At 47.3% G+C, this 24,608-nt stretch overlaps 1 protein-coding gene across 8 annotated transcripts in view; it reads right to left on the minus strand.

Moving 5' to 3' along the window:
• The window catches only part of HYCC1 (hyccin PI4KA lipid kinase complex subunit 1), a 96,309-nt gene extending 76,214 nt beyond the window's left edge, over positions 1 to 20,095 (minus strand). For 4 of the 8 annotated variants that reach the window (XR_014475076.1, XM_083189184.1, XM_083189183.1 and 1 more), the window contains exon 1: positions 18,201 to 18,516. The gene's annotated coding sequence lies outside the window, so the exon portion shown is untranslated. Of the gene's footprint in view, positions 1 to 16,296; positions 16,362 to 18,200; positions 18,526 to 19,972 lie in introns of those variants that run through there. The other 4 variants (XM_083189180.1, XM_083189182.1, XM_083189181.1 and 1 more) reach the window with 4 other exon arrangements.
• Between the last annotated feature and the right edge of the window lie 4,513 nt (positions 20,096 to 24,608).

Below are 24,608 nucleotides of genomic sequence, written 5' to 3' on the forward strand. Positions count from 1 at the left end.
TAGCTAGGGGTTAAAATGTGTTACATAAAAATACTAGAAAGTATAATTAGTGGAAAAATAAATAGTGCTAAATGTTATGGTGTGCCACCCCAAGGCAACCTAGCCACGCCAATCCAAGGGTAGCCACGCCCCAAATCCCTCCCTAAAACTAACACAATGTACAAATTTCCAGGACTTACCTTAATTGTGCCTTTAGTTCCAATGTGCAGTCTGTGGGGGTGTGGTATAGGGTTCCGACAGTTATGAGCCCGACTGGCTGGACTCAGCATGGCGACCGCAACAAAGCCCCTTGTGGGCTCGCTGCACTCGCCATGCTGTGGGCACAGTGGCTCGCCACCTATTCTATTCTCCCTCTATGGGGGTCGTGGACCCCCCATGAGGAAGAATAGCCGGTGGCCGCCGGGAACCCATCTGTCGGTGTTTTAACAGTTGGGTAAATGACTGTCGGGATCCATGGGGGATAAGGCGGTACTTGTGTATTATCACGGCGCCCGTCGCATCGCATACCACTAATTAAGGTATGCGATGGCCCCGATTTGAGGCTTTTCCCCGGTACAATTTTAATATCACGTCGCATAGCATTATAATGGCATGCGATGCAACGCGATTTCAATGTTAAATGCCCACCCAGACCCGATTTTACATTGTACACCCACCCTGATGGGTAATGACAATGTTAAATGCCCCCCCCCCCCCCCATTGTTAATGCCACCCCACTATCAACGCCAACCCGAAGCGTGGCGAGCGCAGCGGTACGCATCCTCCGACCTTTTCATACCCCCACTATCCACGTCGGCGTGGAGTTGATTTTATATAGTGTGGCGAGTGCAGCGAGCCACCGAGCCCGAAGCGTGGCGAGCCCCGCGCATTACTTCACAAGTATTACGCGTGCGCTCGCCACGCTTCGGGCTCACCACACTATATAAAATCAACTCCACGCCGACGTGGATAGTGGGGGTATGAAAAGGTCGGAGGACACGTACATTGTACATGGCATTGTCATTACCCATCAGGGAGGGTATACAATGTAAAATCGGGTCAGGGTGCCTGTACAATTAAGAATCGGGTATAATCGCGTCTCATCGCATCGCATGCGATCATATGGCAAGGCATGCAATGCGATTTTGTGGTTGTACAATGCCCTGCGATGGAAATCAGGGGCGCCGTGATAATACACAAGTACCCATAAGGCTGTTCATGATGAAGATCATTCAAGCTTAGTTTTGAAGCACTCAATTTGAGTCTCCATCTCATACTATCAGGTTATCTTTCTTCACAGCAAACCCTTTCATGTCCTTGGTATTGCTTAGATGATATGAGGGCTGGAGAACGTGTAAAGTGCGAGAAGAGCAGAAATACTCGTTAGTTTTCGATCATCTTCTGAGGCGCTTTTTATATTATTTGCATGTTGCAGAAGTCTTTTCACGCAGATTATCAGACACTGCATCGTCGTAGAAGAGAAGCCGTCAGGAGGATTCATGCACAAATGATTACACACGTCCTGCGGCATTAGCATATTAAAGCACATAATGCTGAGCAATAGCACGCATCCCTGTACCAGACCCCAAGTACTGGACTTCGGATTAGTAATTTCAGATACTAAGGAATTGGTGGAATGAAGCAGATTGAGGAACTGGAGGATTTGTCTATGACCACTGTCTGCCTTTTTTTACCAACATTACAACCTTCTTCCTGTTCGTGCAAATGAGACAACTAGTTGTGGACACATCTACAGATATGCTGTTCAGGTGTACCACCTGCGTGTGCCGGAGGCCAGGCGCAACAATACAGTGACTATGGGGACTGTCAGCGGAAATATGTATTTACTGTACTTTATCATCAAAGATACTGGCTATCATTGGTTCACTGCGCAAGATACAGATGTGCCCACATACATCTATCCTCCATGGGATACAAGCATGTTATATAGAATGCGTGAGCTCCACAAGACTGTACGCCAGGCTTCTTTTTTGTTACATAGCATCTCATTGGCACAACAGAGTTAGTATGACACACAAGCAGCTTCTGCTGATTAACATGGTATGGGATGTGCCTTTAGTGTGTGATCGCAGCTGTATCTGCATATGAAATGCAACATTACAGGGTTTTCCAGGAAGCAGTAACCTTATACAGATGGGGCAGGTCCCATCCTGGCTGGCGGATCGCCAGAACGTCCCCGCTGGCGACCCGCCAGCAGCCTCGCCAGCGAATGTACTGAGACGCGCGTGCGTCTCCAGCGCGACGGAAACCCTGTCCGTCTCCGCCTCAGGGAGATGGACATGGTTAGGGGGGATTCGGGCAGGCGGCGGGGACCCGGGGGAACGGATGGAAGCGCCGTCGGAAGGGGACGCGCGCGCCTCTCGTGCGTCCCCTTCTCACCATCGCCATGGCGCTGGCGGGGGATGGCGGCTGGCGACGCCAGCGCCATCCCCTGCCAAGATGGGACCTGCCCCATCTGTATTGCGAATGCAGTAAAGCCGCGGTCACACATGGAATATAGGCAAAGGACAGTTCGGCGCTGTTTGGCTGGAGCAGAATTTAACATTTCATAACAAGAATATTGCTCTTTTCTAGATCGACCATCTATACCAGCGGTTCCCAACCTGTGGTACGTGTACCCCTGGGGGTACGCGTCCACCAGCTCGGGGGTACGCTGCAGCCTGCACTGTAATGGCGGCCGCGGCAGTCGGTGCCCAAGGGGTTAAAAATTGGACGCAGCAGGAGCCCCCGGGCTGAGTGACAGCCAAAGGGGGACCAATAGGAGCAGAGGGCATGTGTTAGCGGGGGGTGAGAGGTCCCGGAAGCGATGGTGAGCGGGTCTGATTGGGAGACAGAGAGGAGGGCACGGAGAAGCGTGTGGGCTGACGCGTGAGGAGAGGAGGAAGTCGGAGAGCCAGCGCGTGCAGCCGTGGAGAGAGTGCCGGAGCCGGGGAGAGACGGTGGAGGGGCAGGGAGTGAGGTACCACTCCAGTGCCGCCCCGATTAGCGTATCCAGCAGCCGGCAGACCGGAGGGGCGACTGAGTGCGGCAACGCTGCGGCGCCCGCACTAGTGCGCCCCCCGGCAGAAAATGAGACGGAGCTTGGAGCGCAGGAGGCCGGCACCCAACAGCCAGCCATGCGGACATCAAAGGACAGAGTAGCGACGGGCAGGAGCCTGCAACTCGTTCCTGGCTACAGGTATTTGCGCTTCCCGCCACCCCAGGCAGACAGCAGATGCACCTACACATGCCCTCCCCATACCGCAGAGGGATCACCAACCCCTCTCCTCTGAGGGTTAAGTCACCAGTACCAACCACTGTGGGGCATACTTGTTACTGGCACTGGGGCATTGCTGGCACTGTGGGGCATACTTGTTACTGGCACTGTGGGGCATTGCTGGCACTGTGGGGCATATTTGTTGCTGGCACTGGGGCATTGCTGGCACTGTGGGGCATATTTGTTGCTGGCACTGTGGGGGCATACTTGTTACTGGCACTGGGGCATTGCTGGCACTGTGGGGCATATTTGTTGCTGGCACTGTGGGGCATTGTTGGCACTGTGGGGCATACTTGTTGCTGGCACTATGGGGGCATACTTGTTGCTGGCACTGTAGGGGCATTGTTAGCACTGTGGGCGCATACCCAGTACCATGGGGTCATACCTGGCACCGTGGTGGCATTCCCGTTTATGGCACTGTGGGGGCATACCTGGCACCATTGGAGCATATGTGTATCTGGCACTATTGGAAGACTAACGTGATCCCTTGGAATGTCTGTTTCTTTAATAATAGAGATTTGACAAGGTTCTGTTATTTTATATGCTGTCCGCAGAATGGGCTGAGCTTATATTGTGGTCAAGTGGTTGCACTTTTTTTTTTTTTCTCTTCATTGCCAGTATGACTTGCACCTGTTAAGCCACACCCTTCAAATGAGGCCACACCCCTTTTAGACCACGCCCCCTGAAATTTCACGAGGGGGTACTCATAAATGAAAAGCCTAATCAAGGGGTACGGGAGACAAAAAAGGTTGGGAACCACTGATCTATACAATTGTAAAGCATAACGGAATCTGCGGAAGCGCTATATAAGAAACTGTAAATAAATAAATCATTATCTGTGCTGATGGGGAGATTTACTGTAGGCAATAAATGTGACGGGGACTACACTTTCTAGAGTCAATTTCTTTCAATAGCCACTGACCCTGCCTGTACAGGGCTGCTGTGTACACAACAAATACTCTGGAAGGAGACGAGACCCTGTCACTAAATGAGGAACAGATTTACTTTAAATAGTTATTTTCCAGTCTGGTCAGCAAAGCTAATCGTTTCCAAAGCCCTTTCTGAATTAGTGGCAGAGTTCACTGGTTACAAGATGGCCTTTATAAATCACCGGACAACATACAATAAAAACGTTTTTATTTGATAAAACCCATAAAATAAAATGTTACATTTAATGCAATCATGTGTAGCGAGGTTACAAAGAAAAAAAAATGTGTGTATTTGTACTCATCCCCTTGTGAATGGAGAAAAGCAAAAGTACAGCAGATCTGTCTAGCAGGGGTGTGCAGTCAGGGACGTAAGAGTCTAATCTGTTATAATGATTAAAAAAATACAAATATTTATATCAGATTAGGGGTCATAAATTGTTTAAATTATTCTAATAATTTTTTGCAAGAAAAGCCCAGCCAAATAATGAGACAAGCAGCAAGAGCTCTGTCTCCTGACAATAAAGAGCATGATGGGGCGGGGGCACGTACAGTAAAAGCCCACCCGCCGTACATCAGCCTGATAGATGCATCCCTTCAGCACACATTAAAGCAGGATGCTGTCAGTCAGGCAGAGGTGATTGGACAGTGCATCCAGTACTGAAGTCAGTAGTGGCAGTGAGCATTTGTGGCATCGGGAGCCAAAGGAGGTTACAGGCATTAGGAGCAGGGGGCACATGCAAATTGCATTTAAAGTTTAGTTTATTTAAATCAGGGCTCAACAACAACTCCTGGGGGCAAGGTCGCCATGGCGACCAGATTTTTTTGCAAGGAAGGTGGAAGCAGATTCTGCTTGTGTATGGTGCAGAGTGGTGCACTTGCAGTAACAGCAAAAGCTGGGTTGAGCGGTGGACAACCCACCAGACTGTATCAGAGCAGGTCCGTGGCTATGTAAAAACTCTTACCAGCTTGCGAGCCAATAAGAGCTCGCAGTTTGTCAGCCAATCAGTTGCGGCAGTGGTAACTCCTGATTGACTGTTGGACCACAAGCTCTGATTGGCTCGTGAGCCAGCTTGAGTTTTGAAATAGCCGCGGATGTGCTTCGATACAGCCGGGTGGGTTGACAACCACTCTGCTCAGCTGGTGCCGTTACTGTGCATGGTAATGCTAGGGAGGGTAGCACGTGCAGAGAGTTATGGGCCATACACACAGGGTAATTTCTACATAAATCGGTCCAGATCGCATAGAAATGAATCACAGATTGCTCCGTGTTTATGGCGACAGTGATGCAAGGTCCATCGCGTCACTATCGCCTGCATGTATTATAGTCATTACCAGTGGTCTCTCTATTGAGAACACTGGCCGTGTCAGATCGCTCAGCACACAGCGCTGGTGCAGTGCTGTGTGCTGACCGATTGGTGCTTAACTACAAGGTGTGACTGGGGCGAATACAACGGAATGAATAATAAAAAACAAACATACATTTAATAGTCCTCAAAATGATCCCCTCCGGCATTCACACACTTTTGTGCACGGCGGTACAAATTCTGGAAACCCGCTTCGTAGTCCTCTGAAGATATGCTTCGAAGTTGAGCGGTTACGTTTTTCTTTATGTCCTCTACATCCTGAAATCGATGCCCTTTCAGAGCAGTCTTAAGTTTAGGGAACAAGTAAAAGTCAGGAGGTGACAAATCAGGAGAATACGGAGGATGATTAACCTCTACTATGTCATGTTTTGCCAAAAAGCGCTTCACATTGAGAGCACAGTGGGCAGTGGGGCCTCGCGTTGTCGTGCAGTAGGAGCCAGCTGCCTTTATCCATATTCTGTCGCACACGGTGTACTCGTTTAACTATCCGATGCAAAACAGCTTCGTAGTACTCTTTGATTAGGTGGCACAAACTCGTGATGGATCAGTCCATGTGCATCAAAGAAAGCGATCAACAAGACTTTCACTTTCGACTTCTGGAAACTGATCTCCATTCTTTACTCTGTTTTTGTTTCGGGATTGTACTTGTAACACCAGGATTCGTCGCCTGTCACGATCGATTGCAGAATCGATGGATCTCGGACAGCTGCGTTGATTAAGTCCCCACAAGCTTCCATTCTGCATTGCTTCTGATAGTCTGTCAAAAAATTGCGGCACAAACCGCAAACAAATCTTTCTCAAATTCTCCCTCAAAATCTTGTGCACCGTGTCCTTGCCCATATTTAACTCGTCCGCAAGCATCCTAAGGGTCTTTCGGCAATCTGCAGTCACCAAAGTGCGGACTTTTGCAACCTCATTTTCTGTTTGTTTTGTGATGGGTCGCCCACTGCGCTGGTCATCTTCCGAGCTTTCCCTGCCATCGCGAAAGCGTGCATACCATTCGAAAGTACGGGAGCGGGACATAGCATCATCTCCATATGCAATTTTCAGTAACTCGTAGGTTTCCCAATTTTGTCAAAAAAACTTGATATTCACTCTTTGCTCCATCACCGACCGTGACACGCGCTCTAGTGAACCACCTGCGTTTACCTTCTCCAAACCGGAAATGCTGATGCAATCACTGCGCATTTGTTCCACCTTCGTGCCTCATTGGTTATGCTATCACATCCGCATGATGACGCGTTCCTACACATTTTCATTCATTAACTACATGTACAGTCCTGGAATTTAATAGACACACGTTGTAGATTGCACAAAGGCTGATTCGCCACATGGGCATTAAATTTTGGTAAGCGACTTTGTTTCTGTGCAAGGTAAATACTGGCTTCTTTATTTTTACACTGCAATTTATATTTCAGTTTCAACACTGCTCACCCATGTTACATCTGCCCCACCTGCAGTGCACATGGTTTTGCCCATTTGAGATTTTGCAATCAACTCTAAATCAGTCTCTACAGGGGTGTACACACAGTGAGATTTTGGCAGGAGATTGATTATAGTTAAAATCTCCTAGAAGGTTAACCAAAATCTCCCAGTGATTCTCCTGCTAAAGGTCCCCATACATGGAGCGATCCTGCTCTGTGAGGCAATGCATACTCCCAGGCATCGCAAAGCACAAGTATGTGCTGCACTTTGCATGCAGTTTGAACTAGATGTAATGCGGTCTAGTTCAAAGCGCAGAGCTAATTGCTCCCTGTATGGGTACCTTTAGATACCAACAGTTCTACCCCTTTCACACTGGCCACCCAGCAATTACCTGGCATTTTTGAGTGCCGGGTCATTTTGCCAGGTGATGCCTGGCAAAATGACCCGGCACTCAAAAATGCCAGGTAGCTTTTCAACCCGGGAATTTGCTGAAAAACCCGGGTTTTTCTTTGGTGTAAAAGGGTCAACATGGGTCTTAAATCCCGGCACTCCGACCCTGCTCTTGACCAGAGACAGAGTGCCGGGATTCACGACCCATGTTGACCCTTTCACACCAAAGAAAAACCCAGGCTTTTCAGCAAATTGGAAATCTTTAACCCAGGAATTTGCTTCTGGTGTGAACGGGGTATTAGACAGTATTTCCTATCATAGATACAGTCCAGGATCTAGTCAAAATTGCCTTGCCTGCACAATCATTAGTTAGACAAAATCTCTAGTGTATCTAGTCAAAATTGCACAAACTGGCCAGTAGCCAATATCTCACCAGGTGTACAGGGCTAAAGCCTGACCAGTGAGAACGAATCTGCAGACAGATTCCCAGGACTTCCCCTTAATAGGATTAAACATAAACAAAGATAAACAAAAGTGTAGTGTCAAAATGACCCCCTCCCTCAACCCCAGTATTATTCTACATGTCTGTCTCAGCTTCTGAAACTTTAAAGACAGTCACTATTTTATAATAGGACCACCTTCAGTTTTGTACTTGGTAAGGCTTACAAAATAATGGTTATATATTCACATCAGCTAGAACTAGACTCTATAGAGAAATGCCTTTTACCAGTGGCACATTTACCCAAAATAAAGCCAATCTTCATTACCGCAGAAAGTGTTTAACCTAGACAGCCATATAAACCACTATCATAGGGACCGGTAACAAAAAGCTTGTTCTCCCAATATAGGCGACAGCTCTTCATAATCGGTTTTCTCCCAGAGGAATAAAGCCTATGTACTATACAACTGATGTAAAATGACTGACTTCTCCACTAAACTAAACTGCTCAGGACTTCATATACGTATAAAGGGATCTGTGCTGTAAGTACACCAACCATGTTACTTCCACAGCTCTGTAGTGGTGGCACACAGCTCATTGCGAAATAGCATTTACTTGCTGACAAAAGCCCATTATTAATACACAGGAAACGGTAGCGAATCTTCCTTGTGTCAGTCGGTCACGATGGAAACAGACAATTTCAAAGTGGAATTACACAATTCCTCTGGTTCTTACAACACATAGGTCTTGCTTAAATAAAAGTCAAACATCTAAGAGAGTATATACAAATAACAGAATAAAAACAGGACTACAGTGTAAGTACACACAAAAAAACAAATATAAAATGTTACAAATTGTGCGGCTATCCATGGTGACTGCTGTGGAAAGCCTGGCTGTCACATATTGCTATAAAACATGCAGTGTTGCTTCTAATTACTATATTACTAATTTGTACAATGAGTCACTGAAGCATACAGTGCATTTATCCAGCGTAGTCTAGATTTCTACAAAAATATGCTGCTCAATTGGTCAACAGGTTTACGCTGATGACATAAATGCAGTTACGTTTATGTACGGAGCGCAGTATTCTGGGAAGGTCATCCTGCCAGCGACCCCCCTTCCAATGGAACACCTGTTTAGTGGTTTTACAAACTTAAAATAAAAAAACAGGCATAGACACACAACACATCCTCTTCACCTGTAATGTGGATGAAGCCAGTATGTTAAATAAGCAATGATATGAATTATGCGGTTCCTAGCCCCCAGCTAGACTGCCATAGGCACTCTGCAGCCATTACGCCGATTGAATCCCCCACCTCTTTGGGGTCAAACTTAATTAGGTGAAAGGTTCTATGGGATAGCATCAAAAATAAACACTGCATTTATTATATCCCAGTGTGATCTCGCCACTTAAAATGATTCAATCCATCTCTATATAAACAAGTGGTAGGAGCAGTCAACTAAAAAGACTGTAAATATGCTGCTTGCATAAGTAGCACACAGATGTATTGCTATGCTGAATGATGTGTAAATAGGAACCACTTCTCTTCCCTAAACACACACGGGTTAATTTGTCAGGAGCCAGTTACCCTACCAGTATATTTTTGGATTATGGGGAGAAAACCCACCCAAGCACAGAAAGAATATACAAATGCCACACAGTTAGGGTCATGGTAGGTGACGTATGGCAGCAATGCTAACCATTACACAGCGTAGACAGCCAACCTGGCGAAAGTGAGACCCTGGTGTTATCTCTATGAGGAAGCCACTGACAGTTCAAAGAGCATCACAGATGGTGTAATGGGGGGGGGGGGGGAGAGCGCGCTGCCAACAGATGGCAGTGTTTCGGTGACACACAGATAGATACATATTCACACACATACAATGGGGGGTATTCAATGCTGCAGCGAGCGGCCGGCGGGGGGGTTAAACAGCGAGGATTGCAGAAAACCAGCGATCCTCGCTGTTTAACCCCCGCGCCGGCCACTCGCTCTATTCAACCTTCTGGGTAAATCCTCACCGTCACAGGACGGCGAGAATTCCCCAAAACAGCGAGAGCCGCGGCTACTGCAGAAAACTCGCAGTTTTTAGCCGCGGGTCTCGCTGCTTCTGGCGCCGCATCCGCCAATTCTCCCTCGCTCAAAAAACGGAGCGAGGGGGAACTGACGTATGCGGAGGGTGTGTTGAATGCTGTCAGGGTGAGTGGTGACAGCGAGCAGGAAGACCTGCTCGCTGTCACCACTCGCAAACAGCATTGAATACCTGCCACTGTTTCAGGTTGTACTGGCCAGTAAATATACTATGAAATTGGATGTTTGTCATTTTTGTTTCTTTGCACAGTTTATATATGTGTTTTAAGTGGGAGTGTGAAGTGTAAGGGAGATGAATACAGAATCAAAGATTTAATGTAATCCCTGACACTGCCTCAGTCATTTTATGTCACATGCAATAACTCCTCTAACGCATGACAATTTTGCCAGAAGACATAGCCACAGTGTAAGATATTTGCATTGCTTATTTCTTTCATTTACATGCTCGCCTCTCATGCAAAAATAGTGATGGGCAAAATATATTGCAGAATAGAGAACTTGCAAATATATCCCGAAGAACAATGGTATCAGAAATGCTGAAATTATGAGGTGATCCAATTATTATGTGGGAATTAAGCTCCCACTTCCCACATAGGTGCCCAAAAGCTATTCAACTACCTCCCACAATGGCCACCATTTCCCAGGAGTCTATTGTCTTTTGGGCATATGCAAATTACAGGCACCTGACAAGCTTTATGCAGATGGAAGCAAGTGCCTCGGATGCCCATTACATATTGTGCTGGTTGCACCCAAATGCACCAGGTTTAATGCAAGTGGCTTAACATGTGCAGCGGATGGTGTACAATGCCAAAGCAGTGTGGGCACCCATCAGCCCGACTTTGGGCACATTTCTACTCACCACCCCAGGAGGCTGCAAGCAGAAATATCAAGCACATTGGCAAAACATGCCCAGCACCCAAAAACGATTGAATTCCTCCCGTGTGGGGAAACTCAGTTATTATTTCACAGCTACTACAATTAAATGGCGCAATTCAACTGTTGATCCATAGGAGTAGAATTAAGTGAGGGGGGGGGATAAATTTCAGCTCACAGAGGTGGCAAGCTGATATGCGCAAGAAGTAGTCTGTTTGGGCACGAACACTTTGCATGTTTTTTCAGAAGTAATGGCCTTTAAGATTCTATTGCCATAGTGGTTTCAAGTGTTATGGCTAGAGGAAAACTATAAGAGCATTTGGAGGCGAGGAGGACAGAATGGGCCGATTCAATTTTTGCTTCTGACCACTGCTTGGCAGCTCCGGGTTTAACCTGGCAAAGCAGCTAAATGCATTGAAAGAGCTTGATTGGGCGTAAAAAGTCCAGGTTTGGGCACCCAAACTATAGACTTCAGCACATTTTTGTGATGGCTGCAACTTATGGGCAACTGATCAGAAAATCAACTTGATTGGCTCCAATACAGACATTTCTATAGATGGTAGCAGGGAACACGCACTACAATAGAATGGGTCCCAATGTACTGTATGTATAATTTGGCAGAGAGCTGTCCTTATAGCAAGTAGCCAACGATTGTCTTATCTGTCTGCTTTATGCCCACAGAGTACAGCCGCCCGAGTCTGCTATGCATTAGCAGATGTGGAGTCAGTGTGGTAGAAGGGATCGCTACGGAACACGGTTCATAAGTTACAGTGTCTCTCTGAACAGGGTTATTAATAATGGCAAACACTATCATTTTCATCAAGGTCAAACTTCCTTAAATAGGGCAAATGACATTAAAAGAGGTGGAGCATCATTACTGTATATACCCCAAAGCAGGCCTGACTGGTCTGTGACCTTTATATATGAGTAATATACATTAAATTGGCTTAAGATATACAGTAGGAACAGAACGGTGCGATAGTTCACAGTATATTAAGACTGTAAAATAAATATACCAAGTGCGTGACAGGAGTATTATAGTTACAGAATCCCTAATCCTGCTTTATAACCATATGCTTAGTAGTTTGATGGTGTAATTCAGACCTGATTGCTTTTGTGCGAATTCACACGCCTATCGATTATACCACTGCGCATGCATCTGGGTTGCAGTGGTTACCTTCTTCACAATTCGATAATACTTGCTAAATAAAAGGGATGTCGGACGTCCAATCCGTGATCCCGTGAGCATGAGATGGAACCCATACATCATACATACAGCTCGTAAGATCTCCAAGTTGGTCCCCTTTTCCGGCGGCAAGGAGCAGGGATCGGATGCGATACATTGTATGTAAAGGGGCCGCCTGCAATCCTGTCGCCCAGGGGAGGGTCCCAGGCGGATCAAGGGGAATTGGATGTGCTTTTCCTGTAGGACGAGTCATAGTGTATGGGGGCCTTAAGGCCCAAATGTAATGCGGCACAACTTGCTTGTCCTGCTGCTGTAAGTTTTAAACAGCAAAACCAGGTTTTGCAGCTTTACAGTAAGTGGAGCAGCTATCTATCATAAATCACAGTGGGACAAGCAAATAGAACACTATTACATTATGACCTGGAGCTTTCTTCTAGGCCAATAAGATCCAAGCTTCAATTGGTTTTGCCACCAGATGCATTTGATTCTATTCAAAAGTACTGGGAACGACATATAAAGTTCTGCCTGGGCACCAACTTGGGACACGTCACACATTTCCACCTAATGAGGTAGCAAGCAGGTGTCCTTTGTGGCCCCCCAAATGGAACTTTTTACTTTGCGCACAATACTTTTAGTCAGGTATAGCCATTTGTGCTGTTATACAAGTTACACATGTACACATACAGACAGCCTCCCAGCGCTTTTAGGGACACCATGCCTTGACACGGTTCAGTTAGCGCTGGGAGCCTGTGGGCCTTTTTCTGTTAAAATTTGTGTTATTGCTTATTCTTAAGTGGCATGCCTACATTCTGAATACAACAGTTGTATCTGCATACAAAATGTATGCAATGTACCATTTTTTTTATACAGATACAGCCGTGGCCAAGCACAGAATATAAGCATGACACATATTTTAATCATCATTAGCTGATTCAGAATAAGAATCAGCGGTACTTGTTTCCTAGCACGGCCACAATCGCGGGCATCGGGTGTCATTTTTAGTGGTATACGACGCGACCGACGCGATGCCCCCGATTTTCCCATTGAAATGCATTGTAAAAAGTCAAAATCGCGTCGGTCGTGTCGTATGCGGCTAAAAAAGGCTTAAATGGTCCAGACGCGATGCCCACGATTTCCCCATAGGAAACAATGTTAAATGGCTCAATGTTCCCGCGATGCCCCCGATTTCTCATAGGGAACAATGTTAAATACCTCAATTTCACCAAATCATCATAGGGAACAATGGTAAATGGGCCAGAAAGCCCCAAAAACACCCCAAGAACAGTGAAATGTCCCCCCAAAAGTAGTTTACGCCACCCCACGATCATGAACCCGAAGCGTGGCGAGCCCGCGAGGGGCGGCGGTACGCGTCCTCCGACCTTTTCATACCCCCACTATCCACGTCGGCGTGCAGTTGAGAATAGAATAGTGTGGGGAGCGCAGCGAGCCACCGAGCCTGAAGCGTGGCGAGCACAGCGAGCCCCGCGAGGGGACGCGGATACCTTCACAGGTATCCGCGTCCGCTCGCCACACTATTCTATTCTCAACTCCACGCCGACGTGGATAGGGGGGGTATGAAAAGGTCGGAGGACGCGTACCGCTGCGCTCGCCACGCTTCGGGTTCGCGTTGATCGTGGGGTGGCGTACAATACTTTTGGGGGGACATTGGGACATTTGGGGGACAGTGGTTCAGTGGTGTTTTGGGGGGTTTATGGCCCATTTAACATTGTTCCCTATGATGATTTGGGCAAATTTACCCATTTAACATTGTTTCCTATGGGAAATCGGGGGCATCGCGGCTAAATTGAGGCATTTAACATTGTTCCCTATGGGGAAATCGCGGGCATTGCGTCGCGACCATCGCACCCGATTTTTTAGTGCTTGCGATGGCCGCGATGCCCCCGATTTTTCCTCACAATGCCCACGATCATGATCGTTGTGGCCGTGCTAGGAAACAAGTACCGAATCAGCTTTATTGGCCATGTATACTTGCGTATACTAGGAATTTGATTTGGATTGCTGTGTACAATAACAGTAAAACAGTGACAGTACAGATATACATAACCCATACAGGTATACACTAGATGTAAAGCACCTAGGCAGTCATCAGTGGCGCCACTGGTCACTGCAACAGCCAGGCAGGTAACAGTATGAGCAGAGACAGTACAGTTATAGGTTACTATGCAGTGTGGGAGACATGGGTGCACATATGGCTGAGTGCACAGTTCCTAGGCAGCCATTAGCGGCGCCATCTTTAGGGAGGGGCAGTGTGTCAGGGCCCTGGCTGGAGCTGCAGCTGGGGGAGAGCCAGCGTGCAGGGAGAGGGGGTAGTCAGAGTTAGTCAGTGAGGCCTGGGCCAAGAGTTGTGGGGGGGGGGGGGTTTGCTGGAGTTTTGGCCCTCACTTCCCTAGGGGCTCCGCTCGTGTGGTTGTATTCGGAGCGAGTGGGGAGGACTGCGGACGTTGTTTTGCCGCCTGTCTCCAGGCCGGCTACACTGCGGACATCCACCTCCAACCTCCTCTGGCCGCTCTCGCATGGCCGATCTATTGCTCAGTGTGTATTCAGTTTTAAGCCCCAAACACTCTTGACAAGTAAAAGATAATGCTCAGAAGAGCGATATCCGTTACAATCTCGTCTAGGGTGTATGCTCAACATCTTTAACAATCAATACAAAGAGGAGCACCACAAAGGAGTCAGGCGCACGTTGATCAGTGCAATTATCTGTGGAATATCGACATAATGACAGCTACTCTCTTAATAAATGCGGACATAAAACGGTTTTCTCTCCAGCACATCTGCCTCATCAGTGACTTACACAGTGAACTGGAAGGAAAACCTAACCATGGACCAGGCATGTTATCCTTTCAACGAAACCTAAAAGAACAGCATGGCCACAGGGGATTGTGGGCCAGATGCACTAAGCTTCAAAAGTGATAAAACGGAGAGTGATAAACCACCAACCAATCAGCTCCTACCTGACATTTTTCAAACACAGTTAGTGACATGGCAAATTGGAGCCGATTGGCTGGCTGGCTGGCTTTTTATCACTCTCCAGGAGCCCATACACGGTCCGTTGTGTACGGCTCCATTCTGTACTATGCGATGCGCGCTGCCGCGCATCACATAGTACGGTACAAAAAGTATGTGCTGCACATACTTTTGTACTAGCTACACATCGGATCGGATCACAGTGCATGCACACTGCATGCACTAGGGATGCGATCCGATGTGTGCTGTTTAAGCACACAACGGATCCGATTAACCGACCGTGTATGGGGGGCTTCCCTTTTATCAATTTTTGACCCTAAGAAGGTCAACATACATTGGGTTGACCACTGAAGGTTGACAGGGATTAGGACTACATTACCAAGATCGACAGGGTCGGAAGCTGGATACAAGCAAGACATGAGTTTTCGTGGGGTTATTTATTTTTAGCCGACTTGTCTTTCATACCCTACCATCCACTACAGCGTGGTGGGAGAATATAACAGTGTGCCGAGTGCAACGACACGCCACGCCCGAAGCATGGTGAGCGCAGCATGCCATGTAAAGAGACGCGGTGCACTTATACCATGTCAATATTCGGGACAAAAAAAACCCACACCCACGTGAAAAACTAATTTTGACCTTTTGACTATCGACTTAATGCTTGTGTCAACCTTAGTCATGTCGTCCTTCATTGAGTCAACCTTATGACCCATGTCCGGCCACAGTAGGCATATAATAAACCAAAAGGAATGTGTGCAGGAATTGACAGAACAATGGCAACAGAAAACAATGAATGTTTAAATATTGAGATAGCACACATGAAAATCCCTGCCAAATTATAATTTACACCATAAACATCAATACAAAATCAACTTTCAATTAATTCCGTAGTCATGAAACACTGAACTAGGATATGAAGATCATGCTATTTTATCATGTTTGTGTGATCTACGCAAATATTCCCCTAAGCCTAGAACCTCCTTGGAGATAATGTCAAATATTTAGGAAAATGTCATATACATGCTGGATTTGTGGTTGCATGGGGTCAGTTACTTAAATGCTGCACAGTAATTCACGACTAATGGGAGATTGACAAATATTTTGTATTTAATAAAGCTTCTACACAATCCTCTTAAAGTTAAACAGTGGAACAACTCACTGTAATTGTGCCCGTCTGTGTGGGTGTAACCAGTAAACCGCTGCCAAACCAGTTTCCATTCTATTGCTCATTTTAGAATAAACCTTCCAGCAAGATCTGTAAAACCTCTTGCAGGACAGTAATTAGAGTTAATTTCACAAAACGAAGACACCGCGTCCATCCCAAGAGCCGTGTTTAAGTAAATAAAGCTTACTCACGCAGTCAAGTCACTAATGGGGCTCAAACCTCTACCAACATGACGGTCCCTGGCCTCATGGTGACCCTGTGTTAAGAAAATTAATTTCTGTCAAAAAGCTGAAAGCCCGTCCAAAACCGGCCCCCACCTCCTTTCTCCACTAATTCTTGGCTCCTATTCAGAAAGCAAAATTGCACTTTGTAATCGCTTCTTAGTACAGCTTGATCGGATAGGCAGCGATTGATTGCGGCCCATTTAATGAAGTAACCCTTTCATTAACAAAACATTGCATTGAAATACAACTGCAAGAGATTGCGATTAGTTGCTGTGACTGGTCATGAAGAGGAAAACTCTGCTGGCAAGGAGAATAGATCACTTGTCTAATACAGACAGCAATTCGCAGCCAGAAACCAAATCAGAAAACTTCAAATCACATATCACAAATCAGTTAATATCTGAGGAGTTTTAACCCTCACGGCTATTTGAGTCCAGCTGCTAATGTACATATATACAGTACACACACACACACACAATGGAGGAAATATTGTTGCATCTATTTCGCTTGTAAACAAAAAAAATGTGGCAAAACAAAAAACAAGCAGTTGTCGTATTTATATCACAATTGGCATGGCAGACAAACTAATCCTTGCAGAGTGATAAAGTGGAGAGAGATAAAGTACTAGCATTCAGCACCTAACTGTCATTTGCATGCTGTGTTGTAGAACTGGCATTTAGGAGCTGATTGGCTGGTACATTCTCGCTCTCCACTGTATCATTCTGCAAGGCTTAGTACTGGTTCCAGTTGTTAGATTGACAGGCAAAAGGTCAACATGCCAGTGGCCGACATGAGGTTTTTTCCCATTCCCAGTACTTACTTTATTTATTTACAGTTTCTTATATAGCACATACATATTACACAGTGCTTTACAGAGTATAGTTGAACATTCACATCAGTCCCTGCCCCAGTGGGGTTTACAATCTATATTCCCTACCACATGTACACGCACACAGACATTCTAGGGTTAATTTTTGTTGGAAGCCAATTAACACTATCTGTATATTTTTGGATTGTGGGAGGAAACCGGAGTAAACCCACACAAGTACTGTGAGAATATACAAACTCCGCACAGTTAGAGCCATGGGATCGAACCCATGACCTCAGCGCTGTGAGGCAGTAATGCTAACCATTACACCATGCGTGCTGCCCTCGTGTCAACTATTATTGAGAGCGGTAAAGAGTGCAGAGCGAAGTACCACGACCGAAATATAGTGAGTGAGGTGGGTCATGCAAGGATACACGTTACACTAACTGGAGGTCCATGTCGACACGTCAACATAGACTCAAAAAAAATAAAAAGGGGGTGAAAAGCTCATGTCGCCTAATAAAATCGACACCCCACAGTACATCTGCCCCTAAGAAAGCAGGAATACCAGCATGCAGCAAGGACACTGCTCAACATGTAATGACCAGATTCCCAGGGACAGATGGCAAAATATATAATAAACAAAACAGCTCAGTAAACCTTTATGGAAGATTTAATAGCAAAGGATCTGTACAATGAATACACTGTATCTAGTGTAACCCCCACAATACACCAATCTAGGATGGCAGCAGGACCATGATATAGTAGGGATGATGATGATGCAAGGAGACACAGGCTGTGAATTCCAACACATGAAATGCAGCACCAGCTTCTGCCACAGACACACAACTTCCTACACACACACAGAGCCAGCGTCCTGATATAAACTTTCTGCTTGTGGGGGCATGCAAAGCCCTGATACCAGAGAGCAATAACCCTGCTGCTATTCGGATGTGGCATAAATGATGGGCAACAGCTGGGTGTCACCCATTGTACACTGGGAGAGCTGGGCACAGCAGGAACAAAGCACACACATGGAGAAGGGCAGACAGCATCTACTCACCCGGGGAGAACGACTTGCATGAGCTGCCTAACTGGACGGGCCGGTCCGAGTCTCCGCACAAGAAACTTTGCAGCATCTGCGGGGACGCGATCCCTCCCTGCCCGGAGCAATGGCCAAATACAAAAAGTCCCAAAGAGAAACAAATAGAGGAGGCTCCCCAAGCCCGGGACTGTCAGTCAGAGATGTAGAGGCAGTGTACCATTGTCGCTGGCAGAGCACCAGCCTCCGCTCCTGAGTCCCGCTCCCTCCTTAATGCTCCCAATCCTCCTCTTCGCTCTGCGTCTCCTATTATCCGGAGAGCTGTCAGTCAGCCGGATGCGTCACGTGACCACGGGGACCGCCCCGCCCACACCACGTGCTCCGGGGATGAGAGCGCGCTTCAGACATTCGGTGACGTCACGTGGACACGCCCCAGCCCCTGTTGCGCTGAGCTGACTGACAGACTGCTACAGTCTAGAGATGGGCAAAACGGATCTTTTCGCGGACCCGGCTCGACCCGGGTCGGTCACTGAAAAGATCTAGATCCTTTGGGCGGCTCTACGGATCAGTTTGTGTGAAAAAGACAGTTATTTATGGTTTGAGTTAGTGTACCATACCTCCCAACATGACCCTTTCCAGGAGGGACACAATGCTCTGTTTCTGGACTTCCCTCTTAATGTTTGATTGTTATTACCTGTGTGGAAACACCTTTCTTACCCATTTACCTGTTTAGAACAGGTAATAGCAATCATTCGTTAAGAGGGAAGTCCAGAAACAGAGCAAAGTCGTAGGTCAGAGATGGGGAACCTTTGGCCCTCCAGCTGTTGTTGGACTACACATCCCAGCATGCCCTGCTACAATTTGCTATTTGGCCATGATAACACTGTTGCAGGGAATGCTGGGATGTGTAGTCCAACAACAGCTGGGGCCAAAGGTTCTCTAACCCTGACCTAGGTGGTGCACTTAACATAGATAGTCGTTTGGTCGACTGATCTAGGTCGACATTAGGTCAACAACACTAGATCGACATGCTGAAAGGTCGACGTGGAACAAGATCGACATGGTTATAGGTCAACATGAGGAAGGTCGACAGGTCATAAGGTCGACATGGGGATTTTCACTGTTTTTTGAGCCGACATGTGCCGACAGGCGGTATTTCATGCCCTACCTTCCACTAGGGCATGGAGTGAGATTATAATAGTGTGGCGAGCGAAGTGAGACACTGTGCCCAAAGCATTGCGAGCGATGCGAGGGTCCGATTCTCACTTCCAACTGTGTCCATGTCAACTGTGTTGACATTCGGGTCAAAAAACAGCGAAAACCCCATGTCGACCTTATGACCTTCCTCATGTCATCCTAACGTCCATGTCTACCTTTTCCCATGTCAACCTTTTCCCATGTCGACCTTTCTGCATGTCGACCTAGTGACTGTCTGACCAACGCTTGTCTGACGAACAATCCAGTTCCCAGGACCTGGGTAGAAGTCCCGTATAAAGGGACACGGCGTGTCCCATTTACACTGCCGCTGACAGGGGTCTGACCCGCTGAAGACCCGGGGTTTTGCAGCGGTGTAAAAGGGGTATTAATTTGCTCGTTGCCAAGGGAGACTAAATTTGCTCATTGCCGAGCCCCCCCTCCCCCCCCCCCAAATGAAAGTTAAAAGAAGGCCCCCTCCCCCTCCAAATTAAAGTTAAATGTACTACACAGCCCAGCAAACAGAGATCTAGTAAAAAAAAAAAAACACATGTGCACTGCCTAATTTATGTCTGTGTGTTCATACTTCTACTACACACCTTTCTGTGATACTACTGGTGAACTCAGGTGAAGCAATCTTGAAATGCCTGCCAGTGCCAATGCCTCTGCTCTGCTAGTCTGCTGTTGATGTGTAGTCACCAGACCTCCCTAGAAGAATCTAGATCTGCACGTGACACAGCAGCAGCAGCAGCAGCAGCAGCAGCACAAGCAGCCAATTAGAAGAAAATATCTCAGCTGCCAAAGGGGGCAGTGCTGAGCTCAAGCAATGCAATGTGCATTGTATTGTATGTAATGCTAAGCGAAACCGATCCGGATCACCATTTTGGGATCGGCGGCTCGCTCGTTCTTTTGATGGATCCGTTCAAAAGAACCGGATCGTTCGCGAACGACACATCTCTATGCTACACTAGCGGTAGCTAGTAGCTAGCCACTTTATAGTCTGGCACCGTGTGTGAGTGATTGTGTGTGTATGACAACATGAGTCCCAGTTGTCAACAAGGCAGCAGGTGCCATAGAGATGGCTGTTATCACAGAAGCTCTATGGGGTAAATTTACTAAAGCTTAAAAATGAAACTAGAGTATGTTGCCCATAGCAACCAATCACTCTGTCTATCATTTGTCTATTGCTTCCTAGAAAATTGTAGACAGAATCTGATTGGTTGTTACTGGCAACATAACTTTTTAATTCTTAGAAGCTTAAGTAAATTTGCCCTTCCATCACTAGGCAAGGCAGTGGCTGTCTCTGGAACCTTCCCTCAGTGCAGAAGGTTGTAAATAAAATGGCACTACATTTAAAAACTGGTGATGTTATTAGCTGTCTAACAGGCTTTTGACGTAGGGGTATAGAAAAATACAAATTATTATTATTATTTACAGTTTCTTATACAGCGCACAAATATTCTGCAGTGTTTTACAGAGAATATTTGAACATTCACATCAGTCCCTGCCCCAGTGGAGCTTACAATCTATATTCCCACACACACAGACATTCTAGGGTTAATTTTTGTTAGGAGCCAAATAACCTACCAGTATATTTTTGGATTGTGGGAGGAAACCAGAGTACCCGGAGGAAACCCACGCAAGTACTGGGAGAATATACAAACTCCGCACAGTTAGGGCCATGGTGGGAATCAAACCCATGAGCTCAGCGTTGTGAAGCATCCATACTGCTCCACAAATGTCCTTTCACGCGTGCCAAAGGTGCATGCGTGTGGCAAAGGTGTGTGTGTGCTCCAGAAAAGGGGGAGTGGTCAGGCAAAAGGGGAGTGTCCTTAAGTGTCATGTACCACACCCAGTTGTGTAACTACAATTGGGACGCCCCCCACCACTAAAATTTGTGCGCCTCCACCTCCACCCTCCCCCCACTCACCCCCTCACCGCTGCATCTTCTGCTGTACTGACAATCCGTTGCGGACCCAGCTGCCTGGACCTGCTGTCTGCAGTCCCGGGCCGGCACTCCTGCTCCTCTTGTTAGAATGTCACATACAGCATCCTTAATAACTGTCTGATGTGAAGGCAAACGACATTCTAACAGGAGGAGCAGGAGCACTGCAGACAGCAGAGATTTCTCATTAACAATAGCTTCTGTGGACCCCGCAGCGCCCAAACTTACCTAGCACCTCCAAGCAACAGCGGGGTCTGCGGAGCTATTGTTACGCCACTGACCACACCATATACACACAGAATGATGCATAATACCCACGGATTGAGCCAAAATTCACACATAAGTCAAAATTCACATTATGCCACACAGAATAAGCTAAAATTCACACAGATTGAGCCAAAATTCACATAATGCCACACAGAATAAGCCAAAATACAGGGCAGGCCAGGAGAGGAATGGCAGGGACAGAGATGCGGGTTCAGAGATGGTGGAGATCCAGGCACAGAGACAATGGGGACGCAGGGACAGAGATTGCATGGACAGAGATGGCAGGGACAAAGATGGCAGAGATGCAGTTAGCATAGTCAGTCAGCGTTACGCAGTTAGCGCAGTCAGTCAGCGTTACGCAGTTAGCGTAGTCAGTCAGCGTTATGTCAGCGCTTATTACATTGTGTGGGAACCATTGACCATTTTAAACCTGCCTGACATGACAGGTGTGAATGTGTTCCCGAAACACCCCCACTATCGACATCAGCCTGAAGCTGACGAGCACAGCGGGGTCCTCCTGACCTGTTCATACCCCCACTATGCACGTCGGCGTGGAGTTGATTTTATAAAGTGTGGCGACTGCAGCGAGCCACCGAGCCCGAAGTCTGGCGAGCATAGCGAGCTCCACGAGGGGACGCGTAAAATGAGTGTGGCGAGCTCCGCTAGGGGACACAGATTACTTGATGTGTATTCTGCATCCCCGCTCACCCTGCTCGCTGCGCTCACCACGCTTCGGGCTCGGTGGCTTGCTGTGCTTGCCACACTTTATAAAATCAACTCCACGCAGACGTGGATAGTGGGGGTATGAACAGGTCGGGAGGATGCATACTGCTGCACTCGCCACGCTTTGGGCTAACGTGGATAGTGGGGGTTTGAAATGGAGGCATTTGCCAGTATGTAATATGGAGCACTAGCAAATGCGTCCTTTATTGTGCATGAGACGCACTTGCGCCTGCACTACCCACCCCCCTTTGTGCATGAGACGCACGCGCGACCAAACCCCTAACCCGTGCCTGCACCCCCCGACCCCCCTTTGTGCATGAGACGCACGCGCGACCGACCCCTAACCCTAACTGCCTCCCTGAAGAGGACACGGGCAGGGTTGTCGTACCCTGCTGCACGAATTACTGAGACGCACTTGCGCATAAGATGCTCGTGCATCTCAGGCAGATGGAGCGCCTCTCCGCCGGCATCCGCCAGCGCAGGGGATCTGGTGGTTACTGGTGCTGTGTGAGAAGCGCTCACTAGGCTTGCCAGGGATGCTGGGGACAGAGCTGCAGCTCGCGGGGACAGTACGGTGACTACGCTGCCTGACGGGGACACTACGCTGATTACGCAGGGCTGCCGCTGGGACACTACGCTAACTATGCTAGGCTGCCGTTGGGCTATGCTGACAGCCCTGTGAAACTACACATACAAATTATATACCAATGTCTGTTGAATAAAATAAACACATGTAATAATCATGACATACAAAACTAGCTAAAAAGGCCATATATTGAAGCAAATATTCAGTGCATAAAAGATCAGTCTTGGAGCATATAATATGCAATCTCTATTAAATGTTTTTTTAAGAACATTGAGCCATTGCCCTCACAGTATTTAAGCCCAGGTTTAGGATACATAATTACAGAATCAGTGGCTGTTCTTCTCAAAGTCCAGATAGCAATGGTTCAAATTGAGTCCAATGCAAAGAATAAGAGCTTGTACCACAATTGGCATCCAGGATCCAATAGAGCTCATCAGATGTCCTTTATTCGAAAAGCCACTTACCATTTATAGTTCACTGATGCAACTAAAGGACCTCTGATAAGCTCTATTGGATTGTGGACACCAATTGTGGAAGTCACAGCACACCAGCAGTGGTGCAAGGTCCTCCTATTCACTGCGTTGGACCCCATTAGTAATTTAGATTATCGTTAATTGGACTTTGAAAAGAACAGCAACAGCATTATTTCTTCTAGGGTGCTCCAACCCCCAACCGTGGCACTAGCCTATCACCCGATTCCTTAAAAAGTGCTCTCGCACTGCTGAGCGCTTCTGGATGAAATCATCCTCCCTCGCGGATTATCTCCATTTCAAATTCATTCTTTCCTCCTTCAGCTCTGCCCTTGCTCTGGCCAAGGAATCCTACTTCAAGTCCCTCATCCTTTCCCAATCATCCAACCCATGCAGGCTCTTCACCACCTCCAACTGCTTGCTGCTCCCTCCTCCAGCTCTTCCATCCTCCATCATAGCCGCTGATTTTGCTAAGTACTTTTCAACCAAAATCTCCTCTCTCAGGACTGCCATCACTGCTGCCATGACATCACCCTCTCCCTCCTCCCCTCCTAAATCTCCACTCCCCTCCTTCCCACCCCTAACCTCATTTTACCCCACCACTGCCACTGAAGTCCATTCTATCCTTCAATCTGTTTCTCCCTCCACCTGCCTGCTCGATCCTATCCCCTCCAATATTATCCGTTGTCTCACCTGGCTCACTTCTTTAATCTTTCCCTATCCTCTGAGATCTTCCCCTTCTTCTTCATACACGCTCTCATCCAGCTTGATCTGTCGGCTGCCTTTGACACTGTTGACCACCCTCTCCTGCTCAACACCCTCCACTCCTGTGGCATCACTGGCACGGTCTTCTCTTGATTTACCTCATACCTCTCCGATTGCTCCGTCTCCACTCCGAGCTCCTCCTCTCCTACTACCCTGCAGCAAGTCGGTGTTCCCCAAGGGTCAGTCCTTGGCCCTCTCCTCTTCTCCCTCTACACCACCTCTCTGGGCATCCCTATCAGCTCCTATGGCTTCCATTACCACCTTTATGCTGATGATACCCTAATCTATCTCTCCTCCCCGACCTATCCCCATCACTCCTGTCCAAGGTTTCTGAATGCCTCGCGGCCATCTCAGCCTGGATGACCCAATGCTTCCTGAAACTAAACATGGCTAAAACTTAACTTCTAATCTTCCATCCTCCGAACATCCCCTCTTCTCCCACTGTCTACATCAGCATTGGTGAAACCGAGATCACCTCC

Source organism: Crinia signifera, chromosome 5, assembly GCF_055691185.1.
Source record: "Crinia signifera chromosome 5, ASM5569118v1, whole genome shotgun sequence".
NCBI classification, from domain to species: Eukaryota; Metazoa; Chordata; class Amphibia; order Anura; family Myobatrachidae; genus Crinia; species Crinia signifera.